The sequence below is a fragment of the Hemitrygon akajei genome, chromosome 5, assembly GCF_048418815.1.
Source record: "Hemitrygon akajei chromosome 5, sHemAka1.3, whole genome shotgun sequence".
NCBI classification, from domain to species: Eukaryota; Metazoa; Chordata; class Chondrichthyes; order Myliobatiformes; family Dasyatidae; genus Hemitrygon; species Hemitrygon akajei.
Window position 1 is genome coordinate 122968973 of NC_133128.1, and position 24718 is coordinate 122993690.

A 24718-nucleotide genomic window follows, 5' to 3' on the forward strand; every position below is an offset into this window, starting at 1 on the left:
GATGATAACAATCATAAAAAATGGCTGGCTACATCTGTTGTTCATTTGCTCAACAGATAACTGGCCTGTTTGCTGAGCTAATTGAGCTATATTTTAAAGCAAGTGAAATAGACAATGAGAAGAAAGTGTTGAACGCATTGAGTTTAAAGTTTGCTTAGAAATTTAACTGCTCCAACCAAACCAACAGAAAAGAGCTTTCTGATATCATGAAAGTAATGCAGGAACAGTTAGAACCAAAATCTTGTTGATTGCAGAACACTGAGGGTTGGAATCAAAGGAAAATAGTCCGTTTCAGCATATGTGGCTGAAATGAAGAAGTTGCCTGAGCATTGTCAGTTTGATAATGGGCTTAATGACGCACTGAGTGATTGGTTAGTTTATGGGATCTTAGAAGGGAGCATTCAAAAATGGCTTGTAACTGAAGTACAACTTACATTAACTGGAAACAACAGATAGAAACACAATTGAGTTGCAATCAGGAATGAAAGTGAGCATGAACAAAATTGCAACATCCAATCAGAAACTGGCCTGACTGAACAAATTGTGTTACTGCTGTGACATCTTTAAACCAAGTCCTTAATTGAGGGATACACCAGATCATTTTGTCGATGAAGATAGGGATAAAAAACAAAATGAGTAAATAGTAAGGTAAGATGGTGTTAGTAACATGCACTAATACAATAAGTTGCATATTCCCATGTTGTGAATAGTAGTCTAGGCAAGATATAATCAATAATATTAATTATAATTAATGTGAAATGTTCATCTATATAATTCTTGATCAATAATCAATGATAATTTATAGATTTGTAAGTTACCTAGTAATTTCAGTGGTACACAGTAAAATACAAAGAATAATATTCAATATCGAAGATAATTTAATAAACTGGTAATTAAGTTGGGCAACTCTGATTTAAGAGAAAAAGCCTGTAATTTAACCAATTGTTATTATAAGCATGGGGTGTGTGGAATGTCCAGGGAGAGGTAGCACCTCTGGAAAAGGGGCTTGTCATATACCATTAGGTCAGCTCACTCACCTTTGATTCCCACTGTGGTTCCAAGCAGCTGTCTGCATGCGCCAGCACCCAGCCTCTGGTACACGGCTTCACAAGCATGCTAAGCCTAGTGAGGATAGCTGTCAGGCCTCATACCCTGGTGAAATAGGGACATGGGGAAATAGGGTCTGTCCTAGAATGTGAAGTCAGTTCTGGCGGACTGAGCAGATGAAATCAACAGTGGGATCCAACACCCAGGAAGGTGGTTCTGCAACACTTTGTGGAGAGCTAAAGGCATGACAGGGTACAAGAGAAGGCATGGATACGCAATGCAACCAAGGAAAACTCCTGTTCATGACAGTTATTCATTCCACTGGATCCAGACTTCTAAGGTGAAGATTGTGGAATTATTTCAGTGTCATTTTCCCATGAAAAAGCCTCCCAAACAGGTCTTCTCTCATGGTTGGACCTGACAGATAACCAGCAATTATCAGCAAGAAGAGCTTTTGAACTTTTCCTTCGAAAGTTTGGATTATGCAACCTAATCCTCAGACACAAATGGCTAAAGACCTGACAAATCCTTAAAGAAAATGAGGCATTAAAGTCATTTGATTTTTAGTTAAGCATAATCTGTTCTACCACTAAATTTATATGAAAAAGGTGAAATTGAAATTTGTGGCTCAATGAAACATAAAAGAAATATTCTATACTAAAACCTCAACTCATACGGGTTTGTAGTAAACCCATTCCAGGAAATTCTGACTTCCTGGACAGTTATCCTTCATATGTTCCGCTCACTAAACACAAAACTGAAATTGCCCTCATGTCACATTCGTAGACAGTGGAGACTGAGTCACTGGGGTGAGAGAGATTGAATTACAACATGATGAATGGATTTTTCTGACTATTATTTCCCATTGGTTTCATGTTGGTGGAGTAATCACCAAAAGACAACCCTAGCAACTTGTTCTCAAGTGCTTGAAAGACAGATGCCCGTGTCCTTGAAATAGTGTTGCTGCTTCTTCTGAGCTTCACTCTTGTGTCTAAATCAGGCAGTGTGTGATGGACAGTGTAGAGGGAATTTCACACTGTGTCTAAATCAGGCAGTGTGTGATGGACAGTGTAGAGAGAGTTTCATTCTGTGTCTAAATCAGGCAGTGTGTGATGGACAGTGTAGAGAGAGTTTCATTCTGTGTCTAAATCAGGCAGTGTGTGATGGACAGTGTAGAGGGAATTTCACACTGTGTCTAAATCAGGCAGTGTGTGATGGACAGTGTAGAGAGAGTTTCATTCTGTGTCTAAATCAGGCAGTGTGTGATGGACAGTGTAGAGAGAGTTTCATTCTGTGTCTAAATCAGGCAGTGTGTGATGGACAGTGTAGAGAGGGTGCCACTCTGGGCCTGATCCCTTTTTATCTCCTTGTCCAAAGGAGGTTTGCTCGGTGAATACAGCATCACATCATTACAATATTATAGTACACCACCACTGAAAACCTATAACCAAAATCTTATAAGCTGCCCATAAGTCCATATGACATAGGAACAGAATTACACCATTTGGCACATTGAATCTGCTCTGACATTTCATCATGGGTAATTTATTCTCCCTCTCAATACCATTCTTCTCCATTCTCTCTGTAATCTTTGGCACCCTGACTAATCAAGAACCTCTGTTTTGAATATACTGAATGACTTGGCCTCCACACATTCACTACCCACTGGCTAAAGAAATTCTAACTCATCTCTGTTCTAAATGGACATCTGTCTACTCGATGTACCCAATGTAGGAAATATCCACCTCATATCCTGTCATCCTTCTAAACTCCTGTGAGTACACATCCAGAGCCATCGAAAGCTCTTCATCCGTTAACTCTTTCAATCCCAGATCATTCTATGTGCACCTCCTCTGCTCCAAAGCCAACACATCTTTTGGATAAGGGGCCCAATACTCCAAGTGCAGTCTGACCAATTCCTTACATCCTTGCTCTTGTATTCCAGTCCTCTCAAAATCAATGCTAACATTGCATTTGCCTTCTTCACCACTGAATCAACCTGCCAAGTTAACCTTCAGGGAATCCTGCACAAGGACTTGCTCTTCAGATGTTTGAATTTTCTCCCCATTTAGAAAATAGTCTGTGCCTTTATTCCTTCCAACAACATACAAGGCCATACACTATATTCCATCTGCAACTTCTTTGCCCATTGTCCCAATCTGTCTGAATCCTTCTGCAGGGTTCCTCCTTCTTCACCATTCCCTGACCTCCACCTGTCTTCATATTGTCCACAAACCTGGCCGCCAAGCCATCGATTTCATCATCCAAATCATTTGCATATGACATGAAAAGAAGTGGTTATAACACCCACCCTACGGAACACCACTAGTCACCGGCAAGCAACCAGAAGAGCTCTTTATTCCCACCCTTTGCCATCTATGAGTCAGCCAATTTGCCACCCACTGTCTCTCCCAAAACACAGCCCCAAAACCTTGCAAATTTAAACCAAGCAGAAAACATTGCAGTCCACTGCCAAAAATGAAATCCTATCTCTCCCCACTTTCCCTATAGCTATTCCTTTGGATTTGTGATCCTGTAACTCCCTGCTCAACAGGACTGCTTCTCTCTGTATCTGACGGTGTAAGAGGGAGCTTACCTGCTGACTGGACTTGACCTCCTGAGCCGCAGTCCCCTTGAACTCCCGACTCAATCACACTCCTGTAATATCAGCCCTCCCCTCCACTGCTGCCACCTCTCTTTTCTAACTACCACTCTGGGGCATTCAGTTGCCTTCCTCACAGCCTCCCCCCGTAATGTTCATGTATTCATGAGATCATGTCCATTTCCTTTGACCACATGCCAGGAATGCACCTGAACTGCAAAAATGGTTTGTGCATTCAGGTAAGAAGCTGTTAATTTTAATGTTATATCTTCTCTCCAATGACCCTGTTCCACTCATTTCCACAAATTATTCACTTCCTTCTCTCTGCCATTCCCTCACTGCTTCCTCCCCTCATACCCATGTTACTTTCCCCTCTTCTTCTCCTGTTCCCTCACTGCTTTATTTTTTACTGTCTCACCCTCCCTCAGTGCCTCATGATCCAGGCCACTCACATGACCGCTCGCTGCTTCACCTCTGCCATTTATTGAAGAAGTGAATTCTGTAAACCATCTGACTGATCAGTCTCCCCATTGAATTCTGGAGAGGCCCAGCTCCTGACTGCTGTCACCTCTGCCTCACTCACAGGGAACATGTCTACTTGACAATTCTTTGCTGAGCTCGAACCAAATTTGATCCTTCCTTGTCTGCTGGTTCTCACCAGCTCACTTCTCATCATCGTCATGGTTTCCATTTTGATGCCACGTGACATCACTGCTGTTTAAATTTAAGTTCAATTCCAATTCCAATATTTGGAAAACAACCATGAATCACCATGGTAACAGAGACCAGGAAACAAGCGAACTGTGGTAAGAACAGGTCCCTCAGGAGATCTCCTGTCCTCACCCAGTCCAGATCATATGTGACTCTTGACATTCAAGAGTGTCAGAGAAGTGAAGTTTGTGCAGTGAAAATTATGACTGAGAAGGTGTTCAGGAAGTTTAGTGGTCTGAGGGTGAATAAATCTCCTGGACCTGATGATATGCACCCTTGGATTCTGAAGGAAGTAGCTGGAGAGATTGAAGAGGCATTAACGATGATCTTTCAAGAATCAATAGATTCTGGCATTGGACCATATGACTGGAAAATTGCAAATGTTACTCCGCTATTTAAGAAGGGTGGAAGGAAGCTATGGACCGGTTAGCCTGACATCAGTGGTTGAGAAGTTGTTGGATGTTAGGGATGTTAGCGATTGTTAGGGATGAAATTACAGAATACCTGGAGGTACATGACAAGATAGGCCAAAGCCTGACTAACTAACCTACTGCAATTTTTTGAGGAAATTACAAGCAGGGTAGACAAAGGAGACACAGTAGATGTGGTGTACTTGGATTTTCAGAAGGCCTTTGACAAGGTGCCGCACATGAGGCTGCTTAGCAAGATAAGAGCCCATGGAATTACAGGGGAGTTACTAACATGGGTGGAGCATTGATTGATCGGCAGAAAACAGAGAGTGGGAATAAAGGGATCTTATTCTGGCTGGCTGCTGGTTACCACTGGAGTTCCACAAGGGTCTGTGTTGCGATCACTGTTTTTTATGATGTATGTCAATGATTTGGACTATGGGATTAATAGATTTGTGGCTAAATTTGCCACAAGGAAGGTGGAGGAGCAGGCAGTGTTGAGGAAACATAGAGCCTGCAGAGAGACTTAGATAGTTTAGGGAAAAGGGCAAAGAAGTGGCAAATGAAATACAAGTGTATGGTCATGCACTTTGGAGAAAGAAATAAACGGGCAGACTATTATTTAGATGGGGAGAGAATTCAAAATGCAGAGATGCAAAGGGACTTGGGAGTCCTTGCGTAGGATACCCTAAATATTAACCTCCAGGTTGAGTCAGAGGTGAAGAAGGTGAATGCAATGTTGGCATTCATTTCTAGTGGTATAAAATATAAGAGCAAGGATGTGATGTTGAGTGTGGTCAAACACACTTGTGAGACCACACAAATTATTGCATGCAGTTTTGGGCTTCTTATATCAGAAAGGATATACTGACATTGGAGAGGGTTCACGCGAATGATTCCAGGAATGAAAGGGTTACTGTATGAAGACCATTTAGCAATTCCAAAGCTGTATTCACTGGAGTTCAGGATAATGAAGGGGGATCTCATAGAAACATTCTGAATGTTAAAAGGCCTGAACAGATTAGATATGGCAAAGATATCTCCCATGGTAGCAGAGTCCAGGACAAGAGAGCATAACTTCAGGATTGAAGGACATTGATTTAGAACAGAGGTGCAGAGAAATTACTTTAGTCAGAGGGTGGTAAATCTGTGCAATTTGTTGCCCATGATTGAATGATGGAGCAGATTTGATGGGCCAAATAGCCTACTTCTGCTCCTATATCTTATGGTCTTATGGACTCCAGACACAACAATCTTTTGACAACTTTAAAACTGGCCCAGCAAGATACTCTGCTATTCCATTACAGCATCATCCAAACAGGAACCTTTGAAAATTGTAATACACTCACTATATTTGTAGCTACTAAAGTTCAAGTTTACTGATATGAGTAGATATATCACGGTACAAGTCCCATGAAAATCATGACAAACATAAATTACATTAAACTGCCCTCTGTTCACCCACTCATTCACCCTGTCCACATTCCACAAAATCTCATAAACCACCTTTGAGTGAACTGATTCCAACTTCGACTATACACAGTACTTCAAGTGTGACCTTATGATAAACTTATGCAAAATAAAAGAAATTATAAGCTTTTACACAGATGTGATATCCATATGAGTTGGTGAGCCTTTCATTATGGTTAGGAAATTATTGGAAAAGATTCTTAGAGCAGAAATACATGGACTTATTGGGGAATGCATATAATGTGTGGTAATATCACGTGTCACGTGCAAGAACGTGATTGGACAGAGTTTGGAGCATGCGCAGAAATGACAATGATTGAGAAGCTTGTATGGTTAAAATGTGGTTGCTGTTTGCTGTTAAATAAAAATTCTAGTTTCAATTCTTCCAGAATATGTTTCTTTATGAGTACCCCACGGTACACAACATGGTGTCAGAAGTTGGTCTGGAAGAATAATACGTTTCACTAACATGGGAGAAGCGAAGATAATCAGAAAAAAAGAGCACAAACTGTTTTGGGTGTGCTAACAGTTTTAAAAATGGAAGTTTTGCAACCCCCATCGACAGTTCAGCTGACCAGTAATGCAGCAGAGAACTGGAGATTTAAACAGCGATTTGAGATTTATTTATTGGTGATCGGAGCAGATAAAAAATCAAAAACAATGAAAGCAGTAATCCTATTCCATGAAATAGGGAATGACACAATTGAGGTATATAACCATTTTAATTTTGAGAATGGAGATAGTTTGAATCTAAAAGCGATAATCGACAAGTTTGAAGCATTTTGTGTACCAAAGTGCAATGTGACGTATGAACGGTACTAATTCTTTACGTCCAAGCAGAAAGCTGGTCAAACGATTGATCAATTTGTTATGGAATTGAGAAACCACAGTAAAACATGTGAGTTTGCAGAGCTGATGGATTCTCTCATTAAAGACAATTGTTTGCGGCATTCTGGATAATGCTCTGAGAGAAAGACTCTTAAGAGAACCAGATGTAGATTTGGAAAAAGCTTTGATTCTTTGCAAAGCTTCAGAGACTGTAACATCTTCAGAGACTGTAAAGAGCTTTTTATTGAGAGATGCGTAGACACTGTGGAAAAGCTCGAACATGTTAGAAAATATAATAAAACGGCAACAAAACTAACAGAGAGCAAGACATCATCTAAAAGAAAAAAAAGCTTTGTGATCGCTGTGGGCAGGAGCACCAATCTAAAAAGTGTCCAGTGTATGGAAAATGTGCAATGACTGTGGTAAGAGTAATCATCTATCACACTGTTGCAGAAGTAGAAAAGAAATAAAACACGTAAATGCAGTGCTTGAAAATGAAAGTGAGGAGTTTTATATCGATGTGCTTTGTGAAAACAAACAAAGTAAGAATGATTGGACTATTCCTCTGCAAGTGAACCAAAACAATATTCTGTTTAAACTGGATACTGGAGCACAAGTAAATGTTCTTGCAAAATCTGAGTTAATGCATTAAAGCCAAGACCAAAGTTACATCAGACAAATATAAAAGTGACCGGGTATTCAGGTGCAGACATTCCAGTTAAAGGAACATGTGTGGCAAAGGTATCACACACAAATATTGAGCACACGCTTTCATTTGTGGTAGTGCCAAAGAATGTACAGTCAATACTGAGTTTATCTGCTTGTGAGAGACTGAATTTGGTAAAAAGAGTATTAATCCTGGACAGTGACACAGAGTCAGAATACAGTGACTTGATGAAAGAGCGAGAGAGAACAGAATTTGATTCCAATGCGGTAAAAGTAAAAGAAGTCATAAAGAAAAATCCCAGACCCATCCCTTTGTTACTGGCACCTGACAAAGCATTGCCACCAAATTCAAACTTGCCGGTACAGTATAATATGGATCTGAAGCCAAAGAGTGACAGGAATCAGGATCCAATTGAAGAAGTGAAAGCACAAGTGAAGGAATTGAAAGGTTTTATTGAAATGATGAAGTCTCAGCATAAAAAAGTGATTACACAGTTAATGAATGAACTGTGATCTCTTCATAAAGACCTCAAGAAAGAGCCAACTTCAGAGTTTCAGACAAAACATGAAATTAACACCAAAACACAAGAACTGTGTGAGCCACTGAGAAGGTCTACTCGTGTTCGTAAACCCCCAGAGAGACTGATAGAGACATGTTAAATTATGCATTTGTTTTGATTAATGTTGCTAATTGATTTTCTTTTTAAGGAAAGGAAGATGTGGTGAGATCACGTGCCACATGTAAGAACGTGATCGGACAGAGTTCGCAGCATGCACAGAAATGACAGAATGATCGAGAAGCTTGTATGGTTAAAACATGGTTGCTGTTTGCTGTTAAATAAAAGTTCTAGTTTTAATTCTTCCAGAATATGTTTCTTTATGAGTAACCCACGGTACATATAAAGAACACAACATAATGCATATGTCTTGTAAACTTGATTGTTTTTCTGGGGGGTGGTGACAAAGGTAATTGATGAGGGTGGGGCCATGCACATTGTCTACACAGGTTTTTCCAAGGCTTTTGACAAGCAACAATGGTGGTTTGTCTGACAGGGAGAAGGCGATGTGTCTGACGCCTGAGGGGGACTAGTCCACAAAGCTGGACTGTTCATGTCCAAAGTGAAATTGCTGCGTGCTCCCTCTCACAGTACGAGTCTCACCCATTGTTAATCCTGAGGAACCCCACCTCTCTTTAACCCTCTCACCTTCAGTCGGTCAGGTGTTGGTCCAAGCAAAGACAAGTTGCGTTCCCATTGTGACGTCTGGAGTTGGCTGGACTTTAGGAGCAGACAGACAGAGGATCTATGATGGTGCTCACTCTTTGGGCTCACCCCAGAACATCTGCCCTTACATCATCTCACCAACTGCTGCCAGGATTAGGAGCTCTGTGAAGTCACAGAGAGGAAAACGTCCAAAGATAATTCCCTTTGGTGGCTTGTGAGGGGGAAGGACAACATGAAAAAGGGGCCCAATTCTCTCTCCTTGAAATACAGGCTGGACCTGCCTCCTACCCACCACAAACCAACCCCTCCACAGATTGTCCACCTATCACATACAGATATTATTGTTCAATATGTGGTTGAGGAGCCCTTTTAGACCAAGTGGGGCCGACACAAGTCTGGAAGAGACCCTAGGCAGATTCACCTCAGGAAGGTTTAAACTAGGGTGGGAGGGGTTTGGGAAACAGTGCTGCAAGTCAGAAGGTGGACAGAATACAGAAGGTAAGAGTACGTCTAAGGGGAAAGACAGCTCAGGAAAGGTTCAGTAATATGGAGAGACTGATACGAGGAAGTAAGTTTATTTCAATGCAAGGTGTATTCCAGCTAAGGCAGATGAACTTAGTACATGGATCACTGCACAGATCCATGATGCTGTGTACATCACAGAGACATGGTTGTGGGGAACATGGATTGATAGCTCAACGTTCCAGATATCAAAGTTTCAGACATGATGAAAGCCAAGGTAAATGTGATGGAGTGTATTACTCACCAGAGAGTTTCAATCAGAGAAGATACACGGGGGGGGGGGGGGGGGCTCATCTGCTGAGTCAATATGGATAGTTTTAAAACAAGATTGTTACACTGGCTGACTTTCATTTCCCCAGTATTGCTTAGTGTAAGAGACTTAGATGAGACAAATAAATTAGATGCATTCAAGAGGATGGCTTGAAACAATTTGTGGATAGTCTGTACTGAACAAACCCGTCCTGAACATCGTCAGCTGGTTTTTAAATGCTTCCCAAATGTCTAGTGTGGACTTGCCCAACAATATCTCCTCTTAATTTACTCTCCCAAGCTCCTGCCTAATAATGCTGTCATTTGTACTACCCTGTACAATACATCCCTGAAGTCCAGATTTATCCTTATTCATAATTTTAAAACTTAAAAGTTTGTGCTCACTGCCTCCCACTAAAAAGTCAGTCTCCTGGACAGGTTCATTACACAATAAGTCCTCTTCTTATTGGACTATCCAGATACTGTTTCAAGAAATCCTCTTGGATGCATCTAACAAATTTTGCCCCATTTTAATTTTTACACAAAGCAAATCCCAGTCAATATTGGAGAAGTAAAGATCACCCACTATAACAACCCTGATGCTTTTAAGTCTTTCCACAATCTACCTACATATCTATTTCCCTGTCTCCAAGTACCTGTTGGGAGATGTATGGTATTATTCCATCAGAGTGAATGCACCTTTTGTATTTTGAGCTCTCTCCATATTGACTCAACGGATAAGCCCTCCAGTGTATCCTCTCTGATTGAAGCTGTGACAGCTTCCCTGGTGAGTAATACAACTGCTCCACCTCTTTTACCTCATTCTTCATCATGTCTGAAACATTGATATCTGGAACGTTGGCCTGTCAATCCCATCTCCCTCAGAACCATGTCTCTGTGATGCCTCCACCGTAATGGCACTGAGCCATGCACTGTTCATCTGCCTTGCCTGGAATACTCCTTGCATTGAAATAAACTTCCTTCCTCCCATCAGTCTCACCATGTTTCTTAACCTGTCCTAGGCTGTGTTTCCCCTTCAGACACAGAATGCAGAGCATAGAACTGTACTGCACAGGAGCAGGCTTTCCAGCCCAGAATCTTGTGCCAAACTAGCTAAAAAGCAAATCAAAAATGCCCAAACACTAATGCTTTTTTACTACAAGGCGTACTTATCCCTCCATCTTCCTCACGTTCATGTGACCATTTAAATGTCTCTTAAAAGTCTCCAATGTATTTGACTCTATCAGCATACCAGGCATCCACCACTCTCTGGGTAAAAAACGAAAGCCCCACATCCCTTCTGAACCTATCCCCTCTCACCTAAGATGGAGCTGAACGGCAACTCATTTGCTTGCATCTTCAGAAACAATTCTATTTCAATCTTTAATATCTTTATTTTTCCTTTTCAGGGTTCTTTTGAAGACCCTGACCTGGAGTTACACACTGACTTCGGTTCTTTGGGGGAATGGGACCCATTATCAGGGTTTCAGGACTGGCCGTTGTTCAGCACACCAAGGGTTTGGCCTGAGAATCCAGCTCAGATTTGGAAGCCTAAGATCTAGGGGCTCTGGAGACAGGTGGATTGAGGGTTGGTGTCACGGCAGGAGACCCGTGTGTCGTCAGGGGTGTCAGAAAATCTACTGCTGTATGCCCAAAGATCCGGGATCTTTGCAATCTTTGGGAACAGAACTTGGAAAAAGCGAGGAACGGATTTTTAACATCATAAACCAGCGAGCTGTTTGTTATGTCTCCCAGCTCGCTGGGAAATTGAAGGCACCTCCTTCTCTGTTATTAGGGAGAGACAGATTCTGTGGTATGTCGAATGCCAGGTGTAACGCAAAGTCTTTGGGGTAACTACAAGTCTGTGTCTTTGCTATTGCTTTGCTCATGTTTGAGTGCTTGGTGCTGGTACCGATTCTTTTTTTGCCGGTGGGGGGGAGGGGGGAATGTTGCTTGCTGCCGCTTACCCGCAGGTAGGAGGGGAGCTGTGAGGAACTTTGAGGTTGTTACATTTAACTGTCTGTCATTCTTTGGGGCAGTCCTCTGTTTTCATGAATGTTTGTGAAGAAAAAGCATTTTAGGATATAAATTGTATACATTTCTCTGACATTAAATGTACCTTTGAACCTTTGAATGCATGCCCTCTGGTATTAGACATTTCAACCCTGGGAAACAGATACACGCTGTCCACTCTATCTATGCCTCTCATCATCTTATAAACCTCTATTAGATCTCTGCTCAGCTTCCACTGTTCCAGAGAAAACAACCAAAGTTTATCTAAGTTCTTGTGATAGCACATGCTCTCTAACCAAGCAACTTCCTGTTAAACCTCATCTACACTCTCTTCAAACCCTAAACATCCTTCCTATACTGGGGTAACTAGAACTGTATGCAATACTCCAGATGTGGCCTAAGCAGAGCTTTAAAAAGTTGCAAAATAACGTCCTGGCTTTTGAACTCAATGCCTCGACTAATAAAAGCAAACAGTTCATAAGCCTTCTAAACCACCCTATTGATCTGTGTGGCCACTTTCAAGGAGCTATGAACTTGGATACCAAGATCTCTCCACTCATCAGTGTTTTGTCTCCTTGCACTTGTCCTACCAAGGTATGACTCCTCACATTTATCTGGTTTAAACTTCATCTGCCATTTCAATGGTTCAAGGGTTCAAAGGTTTATTTATTATTGAAGTATACAAATTTGAAATTCTTCTTCTCCAGATAGCCACAAAACTAAGAATGAAAAGAACAGCAACATGATCATCAACCCCCATATCTCCCCTCCCCCAAACAAAAAATTGAACAAATATGTAACAGGAACATTGATTCCCATGTTCCCCTCCCCCGCACAAAAATGAGAAAGATTGGGCAAAAAGCACAGAATATAAAAAAACTATAGGACTGGAAAAAAAAGTCCATAGTCCATAGTCCAAACCCATATCCACATCCAAAACACACAAAACCTTGGTTGCACCCTTCGGGCACAGCGGCAGGCCACAGAGTCTCCCCTCTCCAGCAACAGAGCCATCCCACCAGTGATCAAAAGGCAGGCAGCTGGTCCTCACTCCCCACATTTGCCTCGATGTTTCAATCTCCCTCATCGCTTTAATCAGCGAACAATGGAAGCTTTAATTGGTAAAGTGGAGTTGAAAATTGGCTCACGATCCCCACAGCCTCCTCGCCATGAGTCTAGTCTCTTGGAGACTGCAAAGTGCTGGATCACCCAAATAATCTCCAATCTGCAAATCACAGGCCCGCTTCTGCAACTGATCTATAACATGCTATATTTCTGCCAGTCTTCTACATTATCCACAACTCCACCCATCTTGATACCATTTGCAAACTTACTATCCCACCCATCTACATTTTCATCCAGGTCATTTATATACTGTACAACATCACAAACAACAGAGGTCACAGCACAGATCCCTGAAGAACAACACTAATTACAGACCTCCAGCTCAAATAAGTCCCTTCAACCACTACCCTCAGTCTTCTGTGTGCAAGTTAATTCTGAATCCACACAGCAAATTTGCTATGAACCAATGCACTTTAGTCTTCCAGATGTGCCTCCCATGAAGGACTTTATCAAATGTCTTATAAAAATCCATGTAGGCAGCATCCACTGCCCTACCTCATCAATCTCTCTCACCATCCTCTCAATGGGAAATGATAGTGGGTGATATATAGGTGGGAGATGGGGGAGAGGGAAATGATGGGGTGATATATACTGTAGATGGGAGATGGAGAGGGGGGAAATTGATGAGGGCGATATATGGATGGGAGATGGTGTTGATAGAGGGAAGGGACTAGGAGGTGAAAGGAAAATGATGTGGTTTATAGAGAGTTGGGTGACAGGGGAGTGAGGGAACTAATGCAAATGACAGAGAGCAGAGAGAGGGGAACGGGGAGAGAGGAAAATGATGGGGTGATTGGGAAGGGGTACGAGAAGAGAGGGAAATTATGAGAATGATAAAGAGAAGGGAGATGGGGAAAGAGGGAAATTATGGGTGTGATTGGGAGAGGGAGACAAGGTAGAGAGGGAAATGATGGGGAAGACAGGAGAGAGGGGATGGGGAAAATGGGAAATAATTGTGGAGAAAGAGTGAGGGTGTTGTGTATGTAATATCTCAGTAATATTTGTGCAATATTACATATTTATTACTTAAATAAGCATTCTTTGTTGTTTACATAATGCATTGCAGGTTATCTGTAAAAGTACGTAAATGGCATACATCATCATGGCACTATGTGAAATGTGCATGTCTCGCTGAAGTAAAGAACAAGCTGAGATTCCTTCATTCGCATCTCTTGGCTCTCTGGTTTCCCTTTCAATTTGTTTAATGTTTTCAAGTTACAAAACATAACAGTGGCGATGAGGTATTTTTAAAACTAACCCAAGATAACTACCCACCTGTTGAAGTGCACCAAGATGCTTGAGTTATAAAACAAAACCTCAGTGAAAGATGGTTGAGTTTTTTAAAAATACCTCAGCATTTCTTTTCCTCTTTGGAGCAAAATGTTTGCCTCACAAAAGGAATGATGATTGAGTAAAAGAAAGGCAGAAAATGTAAGAATTCATGGGTTCATAAACAGTGAGTACTGGGTCATAATAATCATAAAAAAGAGCAGAAATGGCTGGTTCTATTGAAAAGGTAGACACATTTAATTGCACAACAGATAAATGGATATCAACTATGGAGTGAATTGAGCAGAATTTTAAAGTAAATGTAATAGCCAATGAGAAATGAATGCCAGTTTTGTATATTGGGTTTGTGGGCATACGGTGTGCTTAGAAAATTAACTGCTCCAACCAAACCAGTTGAAATGAGCTTTGCTGATACTGTGAAAGTAATGCAGGAACATTTAGAACCAAAACCATTGCTAATTGCTGAATGCTTTAGGTTTCATAAGCAGAATTAAAAGGAAGGGGGTGCCCATTTTAGGTGTACATGGCTGAATTGAAGAGATTGTCTGAGCCTTGTCACTTAAATGATGGACGTAATGATGCACTGAGAGATCATCTAGCTTGTGGAATCTTACTAGAAAGCCTTCAAAAATGGCTCCTAACAACGCACCACTTATATTTTTAAAAAAAGTTGAAATAGTTGTATCAATGGAAACAGCAAATAGTGATGCAACTGAGTTACAATCAGGAAAGAAAGTGAGCATGAACAAAATTTCAACCTCTATACGGATACAGCCTGGTTGAATATATTGTGTTACTGTTGTGGCAGGGTGCACACGTACACCAAACCAATGGAGATCTAAAGGTGAAATTTACAGAAAATGCAACATAGTAGGACACGTATAAATAGCATTTCAGACAGAGAAAAATAAATTGACCGCACAGAAAAAGATAAAAAGTTAAGTTGCAGTTTTAAAAAGAGCGCTAATCTGCATGTTGCTGATGAAAAATTTGTTAATGATGAAAATGACACAGGACTGGATAGCCTTAAGATTTGCAGTGAGAAAATTAACAATATGACCTACACCAGAAGTGAACTGTAAATTATTTAAAATGGAATTGGACACTGGTTTGGCTGTTCCAGTCATTCCACAAAATGACTTTGAATGATATTTCTAAGAACTTATACTAGAAAAGGTAGCTCCTATGGGATTGACATTTATAACAGTGAAATACAACAACCAGCAACCACATTGGGCCAGCATTGTGGGGACATAAGTGGCTGAGACAACTACAGCTTGACTGGAGTTCTATCTACCATTTGAATGCCACATCCGCTGCAATAACGACAACTGAAAATAAATGATGTCACAACTATCCCCATGCTGTACACTGTGCACTGTTGCCCAACAGAAGACAGACAGTTGTTGGCGCCAACCTCTGCCTCTGGTTGGAAAGGTTATTGGACCAAGGAAAGACCATGCTGCTCTGGGGGTGTCATGAAAGATGTGTCCGACTACAACAGTTTTTGTAGGCAACATATCTGAGAAAGCTTCTGATACATTAATCAGGCAGTTACTTGCAAAGTGTGGCTTGATTTTAAGCTGGAAGATGGTTGAGGAGCTTCAGGATAGTTGCAAACATTTAGCATTTGTGAGTATAAAGAACCAGAATGTACTCTACATGAAGGTTTCTTCATGAATTTCAAGTAGGAGACAATGTAAAAGAAGATGCAAAGACCAAAGCCCAGCTGGGTGATTGGATGGTCAAAAAGAAGGAGTCAATGGAGATACAAAAACAGACAATTCATCATATGGTGTTCAGGATGAGGACACCAAGGGGAGAGATCAAATCGTAAAAGGAAGCAATAGAAGAATTACTAAGAGAATACTCCAGTGAACTAAATGCACCTTCCCAAGATCAAGATGTGCATCCTAGTCCTAGTTCGGCATGGACTAGTAGGGCCGAGATGGCCTGTTTCCGTGCTGTAATTGTTATATGGTTATATAGAAAGAAGGAAAAGGAAAGGAAAGAAGTGGATGATGTAAGTGCTATGGAAATGAAAGAGGATAAATGAGACCTCATTTCTCGAGAAAATAGCAAATTCAGAAATACAAAAAATAATCTAGATGAAGAAAAAGGAAGGTGAGAAAAAAAAAAGACAAGAAGTTGAAAAGCAGAGAAGGGGTAGAGAGAAAAGCTGAGAATGTGAGGAGAAAGGTGTCCAGAGCTGTCAGAACCACTTCCTGCAGTCTCAGAGGCAACTCCTACAACGACCACGGAGGATGCCCCAGAACCTGAAACTGTTTTACAGCCAAAGTCTCACCTGCCAAACAAAGTGATCTCCCTTGTCAGGAAAAATCTTATCCCTCAAGAGCAAGAAAGTCTCCACAGCAATTAAACCTTTAGGCCTGAATGGGACAATTTAAAATTTATTATGCGGCAGATGTCTCTATATATTAGTTGTATTACATTATAGTATATATGTATATAAATTGAGATTTGGTTAGGTGGAGCTCGTCAGCCTGGGAAGGCAGTCCATCTAAGAGAAGGAAAACTCTGATTTCAAACCTCCGCTGCCTTGTGGCCATACCCACTCATGGGAAAGGCTTCGGGAGTAAACCCTGAGGACAAATCCGGAGCTGGAGTCCCTAAGGCAGTCCAACATTGTCTTCAACCTCGTTCTGGCAACTCCTGCAACGTCACTGGTGCCGAGCTGTGTCGGCCCTTGCCCTTCCCTTGGACAACATCGGTGGCGTGGAGAGGGGAGACTCGCTGCATGGGCAACAGCCAGTCTTCCATACAACTTTGCCCAGGCCTGTGCCCTGGAGAAGACTTTCCAGGTGCAGATCCATGGTCTCGCGAGACTAACGGATGCCATATATAAGTTGAGATGCATCTATATTGAGTTGGAGTTTATAGCTAAGCAGGGAGGATTGTTTTGCATTTAATGTTTTAATAACATTGTAAATATATTCTTCGAATAACCTTTCTTTGTTGTTTACATAATGCATTGTGGATTAAGTATAAAAGTATGTAAATGGCATTCATCATTATGCCACCATGTGAAATACACATGCCTCACAAAAACAGTTGAAGTTAGACTCGCATTCCAGACTCTGCTTTTATTTTGATTAGTTTTATATTTTGGAGTTTTGATGTGTTTTGTACACAACATCACCCTCATCATTTCACTCTCTCTCCCTGTCACCCCCATGATTTCCCGCTATTCACAGTCTCCACTCTTTCTGTCACACCCCATCACCCTTCTCTCTATCTGCACCATCATTTTTGTCTCACCCTGGGTTCTTTTCTCTATGTTACCCATATCATTACCCTCCTTCCTCCATCTCCCCTATCTCTAGCATCACCATCAATTCCTTCTTTGCCCTTTCTCCCCTCTCTCTGCTAGGGCTCCTGCAATTTCTACACTTGCCTCTCACAGGGTCCGAGAGAACACCTCACTTTTATAGACTCTAGTCCGTTTCTCAACGAAATACATATGCAAAAATTCCCTGCCTCTTTTGGCTCCACATGTAGATTACCATTCTGATCTTCACAGGGCCAATTTTGTCCATTGAAATCCTTTTGCTCTTAATATATCGGTAGAATCCGTTAGAATTCTTCTTCACCTTGTCTGCTAGAGCAACCTCATGCCTTCTATTAGCCATCCTAATTTCTTTCTTAAGTATTCTCTTTCATTTCTTACACTCCTCAAGTACCTCATTTTTTCCTCCCTGCCTTTCCTTGCTATGCACCTCCAGTTTTTTCTTAACTAGGGGCTCAATATCTCTCAGAAACCAAGATTCCCGAAATCTGTTGTCCTTTCCTTTTATTCTGACCGGCACATTCAAGCTTTCTATTCTCAAAATTTCACTTCCCCTAACTAGTAATGCCACTCCTCCCCTTTTAATTTCATTCAACAAATGCACCTTTGCCAGAAAACAGCCTGTCCCAATCCACACTTTCCAGACCCTTTCTGGTACCATCAAAATTGGCTTCTCTCCAATTTAGAATCTCAACCTGAGGGCCAGACCTAACCTTCTCAATAATTACATTGAGCTTGAAAACGCAGCAAGTTTTTTGACGGGAATCGTTGATTAGAATACTGTGCAAATGCAACAGAAGTGTTCCCGCGCAAGTGTGACAAAGAACTTTTAAAAACCCAGTCTCTGTAAAAGACAGGATACCACTTGGCAGAGTGGTCATCATGAGAGTGGTCACCATCGGAGTAGTCTTGAGTCAGAGCAGTAAGGCTTTAGCTCAACAAGGCTTCGACGACAACAGATGAGGCATGGTAAGCTAATTCCTTATTTCTTATTTAACTCTAGAAAGAATAGGGAGCAAGTCTACAGAGCCAGTGTTCTGTTCCGTGTGTCAGATGTGGGATTTCCAGGAGACTCCCAACCTCCCCGATGGCCACATCTGTACCAGGTACATCAAGATGCAGCTCCTTAGAGACCATGTTAGGAAACTGGATCAGCAGCTTGATGACCTTCCGCTTGTTAGGGAAAGTGAAGCAGTGATGGACAGAAGCTACAGGGAGGTAGTCACCCCAAGGCTACAGGAGACAGATAAATGGGTGTCTGTCAGGAGAGGGAAGGGGGACATTAGATAGTGGAGAGTACCCCCTCAACATTAAATACTCCATTTTGAGTACTGTTGGGGGGGTGGGGACCTACCTGGGGGAAGCATGTCTCTGGCACTGAGTCTGGCCCTGTGTCTCAGAGGGGTAGGGAACTGAAGAGGATGGCAACAATAACAGGGGACTCTATAGTCCGGGGGGACAGATAGGTGATTCCGTGGACACAAAAAAGAAATATGGATAGTAGTTTGCCTCCCAGGTGCCAGTATCCATGATGTTTCTGAACACGTCCACAATATCCTGAAAAGGGAGAGTGAGCATCCAGAAGTCATGATACATATTGGTACCAATGACATAGAAAGAGAAAGGGAGGAGGTCCTGAAAAAGGAATAAGGGACTAAGGAAGGAAGCTGAGAAGCAGGACCTCAAAGGTAGAAATCTCGGGATCGCTGCCTGTGCTAGGTGACAGTGAGGATTGGGGTAGAATGAGATGGCAGATAAGTGTGTGGTTGAAGAATTGGAGCAAGAGGCAGGAATTCAGATTTCTGGATAATTGGGACCTCTTCTAGGACAGGTTGGACCTGTACAAAAGGGATGGGCTGCACTTGAAGCCAAGGGGGACCAATATTCTTGCAGGCAGATTCACTAGAGCTGTTGGGAGTGGTTTAAACTAATATGATAGGGGTTTGGGAACCAGGATGATAGAGCTGAGGATGAGCTAGCAGGTGTACAAGTAGATGATGAGTGTAACATGTATGTAAGGAAGAACAAGCCAATGTTTAGGTACAAATGCAGACAGAGCAAATAGTTAAATTGTACCACAGAGGCAAAATTCTAAAGAGCAAAGAATGTAGGACTGAAGGTGCTGTATTTAAATGCGCATAACATTCAGAATAAGGTGGATGAACTCGTGGCACAATTAGAGATGGGTCAGTATGATGTTGTGGGCATCACTGAGTCATGGCTGAAAGAACGCCATAGCTGGGAGCTTGACATCAAAGGATATACAAATGTTTGTACTTTGTATTGAAAGAACAGGCAGGAAGGCATAGGTGGTGGTGTGGCTCTGTTGGTAAGAAATTGAATTACATCTTTAGAAAGAGGTGAGTTACAGTCAGAGAATGTTGAATCTTTGTGGGTGGAGTTAAGAAATTGCAAGGGTAAAAAAAGCATATATAGCCCTCCAAATAGTAGCCAAGATGTGGAGTTGAAATTGCAAAGGGAGCTGGAAAAGGCATGTAATAACGGTAATAACACAATTGCAATAGGGGACTTCAATATGCAAAGGGACTGAGAAAATCAGGTTGGTGTCGAATCACATAAGAGGGAATCTATTGAATGCCTATGAGATAGCTTTTTAGAGCAGTTTGTGCTTGAGCCTGCTCAGCAAAAGGCTATCTTAGTTGGGTGTTGTGTAATAACCCAGATCTTATTAGGGAGCTTAATGTAAAGGAACCATTAGGAGGCAGTGATCATAATATGATTGAATTCATATTGCAATTTGAGAGTGAGAAATCTAACTCACATGTACCAGTATCACAGTGCAATAAAGGGAATTACAGAGGCGTGAGAGAGGAGCTTGCCCAGGTGGATTGGAGAAGGATACTGGTGGGGATGACGGCAGAGCAGAGATGGCTGAAGTTTCTGGGAATAGTTCACAATGCACATGGTAGATCTGTCCCACAGAGGAAGAAGTTCTTAAATGGCAGGGGTAGGCAATCATGGCTGACAAAGAAAGTTAAGGACTGTCTAAAAACCAAGGAAAGGGCATTTAAGGTAGCAAGCTGAGTGGGAAGTTGGATGATCGGGAAGCTTTTAAAATCCAGCAAAAGGCAATTTAAAAAGCTATAAGAAGGGAAAAGATGAAAGATGAGGGCAGACTAGCCAATAATATAAAGTAAGATACTAAAAGTTTTATCATTTTTTTAAGAGTAAAAGGGATATGAGAGTTGATATTGGACCCTTGGAAAATGATGCTGGTGAGGTAGTAATGAGGGACAAAGAAATGGCAGATGAACTTAATGGTACTTTGCATCTGTCTTCACTGTTGAAGACACTAGCAGGGTGCTAGAGGCCTGTGAGTGTCAGGGAGCAGGAGTGAGTGCCATTGCTATTATAAAGGTAAAAGTGCAAGGTATTAATGTGGATAAGTCACCTGGGCCAGATGGACTACATCGCAGAGTCCTGAGAGAGGTTGCTGAAGAAATAACGGATGCATTGGTCATGATCTTTCAAGAACCATTTGATTCTAGCATGGTCCCAGAGAACTGGAAGATTGCAAATGTCACTCCACTCTTGAAGAAGGAAGGAAAGCAAAAGAAAGGAAATTATAGACAAATTAGCCTAACATTAGTGATTGGGAAAGTGTTGGAGTCTATTAGTAAAGATGAGGTTTTGAGGTACTTGGAGACTAATGATAAAATAAAGCAAAGTCAGTATGGTTTCTTTAAAGGAAAATCTTGTCTGAAAAATCTGTTAAAGGGTGTACAAAGGAGAGGCAGTGGATGTTGTTTATTTAGATTTTCAGAAAACATTTGATAAGGTGCTATACATTAGCCTGCTTAACAAGATATAATCCTATGGTGCTACAAGAAAAATACTGGCATGGATAGCAGAATGGCTAACAGGCAGGTGGTAGCAAATGGGAATAAAAGGAGCCTTTTCTGCTTGGCTGCCAGTGACTAGTGGTGTTCCTCAGGGGTCAATATTGGGACCACTACTTTTTACATTTCTTGTCGATGATGTAGATAATGGAATTGATGGTTTTGCAGTAAAGTTTGCGGATGATATGAAGATATGTGGATGGGTAGGTAGTGTTGAGGAAGCAAAGCGATTGCAGTTTAAGACTTAAACAAATTTGAAGAACAGGAAAAAATGTGGCAGATGGAATACAGTGTTGGGAAATGCATGATAATGCATTTTGGTAAAAGGAACAATAGTGCAGACTATTATTTAAATGGGGAGAAGGTTCAAACATCAGAGGTGCCAGGACTTAGGAGTCCTTGTGCAAGACTCCCAGAAAGTTAATTTGCAGGTTGAGCCTGTGATAAGGAAGGCAAATGCAATGTTGGCATTTATTTCAAGGGAAATAGAATATAAAAACAAGGAGATAATGCTGATCCTTTATAAGACACTAGTCAGGCTGCACTTGGAGTATTGTCAACAGTTTTGGGCCCCATATCTCAGAAAGGATGTGTTAACAATGGAGAGAGCCCAGAGAAGGTTCACAAGGATGATTCTGGGAATGAAGGAGATGACATATGAGGAGCATTTGGCATCTTTGGGCCTGTACTCACTGGAATTTAGAAGAATGCAGGGATACCTCATTGAAACCTACTGAATGTTTAAAGGGCTAGATGTGGAGAGGATACTTCCTCTGGTGGGGGGTATCCTGATCTAGATGGCACATCCTCAAACTTGAAGGGTGACCCCTTAGAACAGAGGTAAGGAGGAAATATTTAGCCAGAGAGCAGTGAATCTGTGGAATGCTCTGCCACAAACTGCGGTGGAGACCAACTCAGGGCACCAAAGGATACGACAAGAAAGCAGGTGTATGGGTTTGGGTGGGATCCAGGATCAGCCATGATGGAATGGAGGAGCAGACTCGATGGGCTAAATGGCCTAAATCTGCTCCTATGTCTTATGAATTATGAACACCAGATGCAAAGCTTTCCCTTACACAAACTTCTGTCATCTACCCTGTAGGAGATAGTAGGAGATAAAATGTTGCACATTCTCTTTTTTGGGACTTCTATGTACTAGTTAAGGAAACTTTCCTGAGCATATTTGACAAACTCTATCCCATCTAGTCCTTTAACAGTATGGAAGTCTCAGTCAATGTGTGGAAAGTTAAAGTCACCTACTATCATAAATGTATGTTTCCTGCAACAGTCTGTGATTGCCCTAAAAATTTGTTTTTCTAAGTCCTGTGGATATTGGTTGGTCTATAAATAGCCATTCAGCCTCATTGGACAAGTTCTCAAGTCTGTCCTGACTGAACACCTCTATGTTATTTACCATGACTAGTAATGGCACACCTCCCCTTTTAATCCCTCCCACTCTATCACATGAAGGAAGGTTATTGGAGATTACAGGGGTTCTTTATCAATTAGGGAAGTGGGACAAGGAGTGGCAACTGAATTTCAACACAAATAAGTGTGAGATGATGCATTTTGAAAAGTCAAACCTGCATAGAACTTACCGTATGCTATGAACGTTCGGGGTCTCGGGAGTATAAGGGTACAGAGGGATCTAGGAATACAAGTAGCTGGTTTGTTGAAAGTGCCATCACAGAGTGACAGGATAGTGAAAAAGGTATTTAGTAATGACGATAGGTGTCGGGACATTGTGGAGTAGTGCATACAATTTTTGTTATCTTGTTCCAGGAAAGATGTGGTTAAACTGAAAAGAATGCAGAAAAGATGTATGAGGATGTTGCCAGACCTAGTGGGATTGTGGGCTTGAGTTCTAGGGAGAGGTTGGTCAAACTAGGTCTTTATGTTTTGAAAAGGAGAATGACCTGCAACCTTATAGAAGCGTTTATGAGAAGCACCAATAATGTGGAAGTCTATTCCAGAGGTGAGAGGACTTCAAAACTAGGGTGCATAGATTTAGGATGAAAGGGGAGCATCTTGAAAGGGTCCTGAGGGTGGTGAGTGTATGGAATGAGCTGCCAGAGAAAGTGATTGAGGCAGGTGCAATAGTCTCATTTAAAAAACACTTAGACAGGTGCATGTAGAGGCATGCTTCAGTCACTTTATACCTATGACTGTGAGGCTAAGTACAGCTCCAATGTCCTATTCAAGTTTGTTGATGACACCAGTCATGTTCACCAAATAAAAGGGTCAAAGGTGGTGATGAGTCACTATAAAGGAGGGAGATTGAAAATCTGATCGAATAGTATCACAACAATAGCCTCTCACTCAACGTCAGCAAAACCAAAGAGCTGATTAACAACTACAGAAGGCAGAAACCAGAGGACTATTAGGGGATCAGAACTGGAGAGGGTCAGTAAATTCCCTGGTGTTATCATCTCAGAGGATCTCTCCTGGGACCAGCATGTAAATGCCATTACAAAGACCTGCACCTGAACTTTTTTTTTTAAATGTGATAACTTTTATTGTGAAGTGAACTCCAAAAACCTATGTAGCTTAGAACTGGATGACTTGGCCCTTTCTCTTCTTGTCTCCTCCAAGCTCCATCTCTTGATGGCCAGCATTCTCTTGGAGCAACAGCCGGGGTCCACACACTCCAGTCTCAGCACAATCTTCTTTGTGGTCTTGGCCTTTTTACGAAAAATAGGTTTTGTCTGTCCACCATAACCACTCTGCTTTCTGTCATAACGCCTCTTACCCTGTGCAAATAAGGAATCCTTTCCCTTCTTGTACTGGGTCACCTTATGGGGCTGGTGCTTACGACATTTCTTGCAGTATGTCCTGCGGGTCTTTGGCACGTTAACCATCTTCTCCCGCTGCTGCCCTGCACCCGGCGAGAGGAGGAAAGGGCCACCTGAACTTTCTTAAGAAGTTAGTGCAGATTCGGCATGTCATCTAAAACTTTGACAAACTTCTATTGATGCACAATGGAGAGTATTCTGACTGGTTGCATCACGACCTGGTATGGAAATGCTAATGCCCATGAATGGCAAAGCCTACCAAAAGTGATGGATACAGGCCAGTTCATCACAGGAAAATCTATCCCCACAAATGAGCACACCCACAAGGAGAACTACCATAGGAAAGCAGCATCCATCATCAAGGACCCCAACCATCTATGCTCTCTTCTCACCATCAGGAAGCAGATAAGGTAGCCTTAAGGCCCACACCACCAGGTTCTGGAACAGTTATTACCCCCTCAACCATCCGGCTCCTGATCCAGAGTGGATAACTTCACTCACCTCAACAATGAACTGATTCCACAACCTATAGACTCACTTTCAGTATTTATTTATTTATTTGAGTCCCTTCTTGGTCAGGATTGACCATGGATGTCACATCCT

The 24718-nt window shown here is 41.7% G+C and overlaps 1 pseudogene; it reads right to left on the reverse strand.

Moving 5' to 3' along the window:
* Window positions 1-23818: 23818 nt before the first annotated feature.
* On the reverse strand, window positions 23819-24223 carry LOC140727367 (large ribosomal subunit protein eL42-like; annotated as a pseudogene).
* Between the last annotated feature and the right edge of the window lie 495 nt (window positions 24224-24718).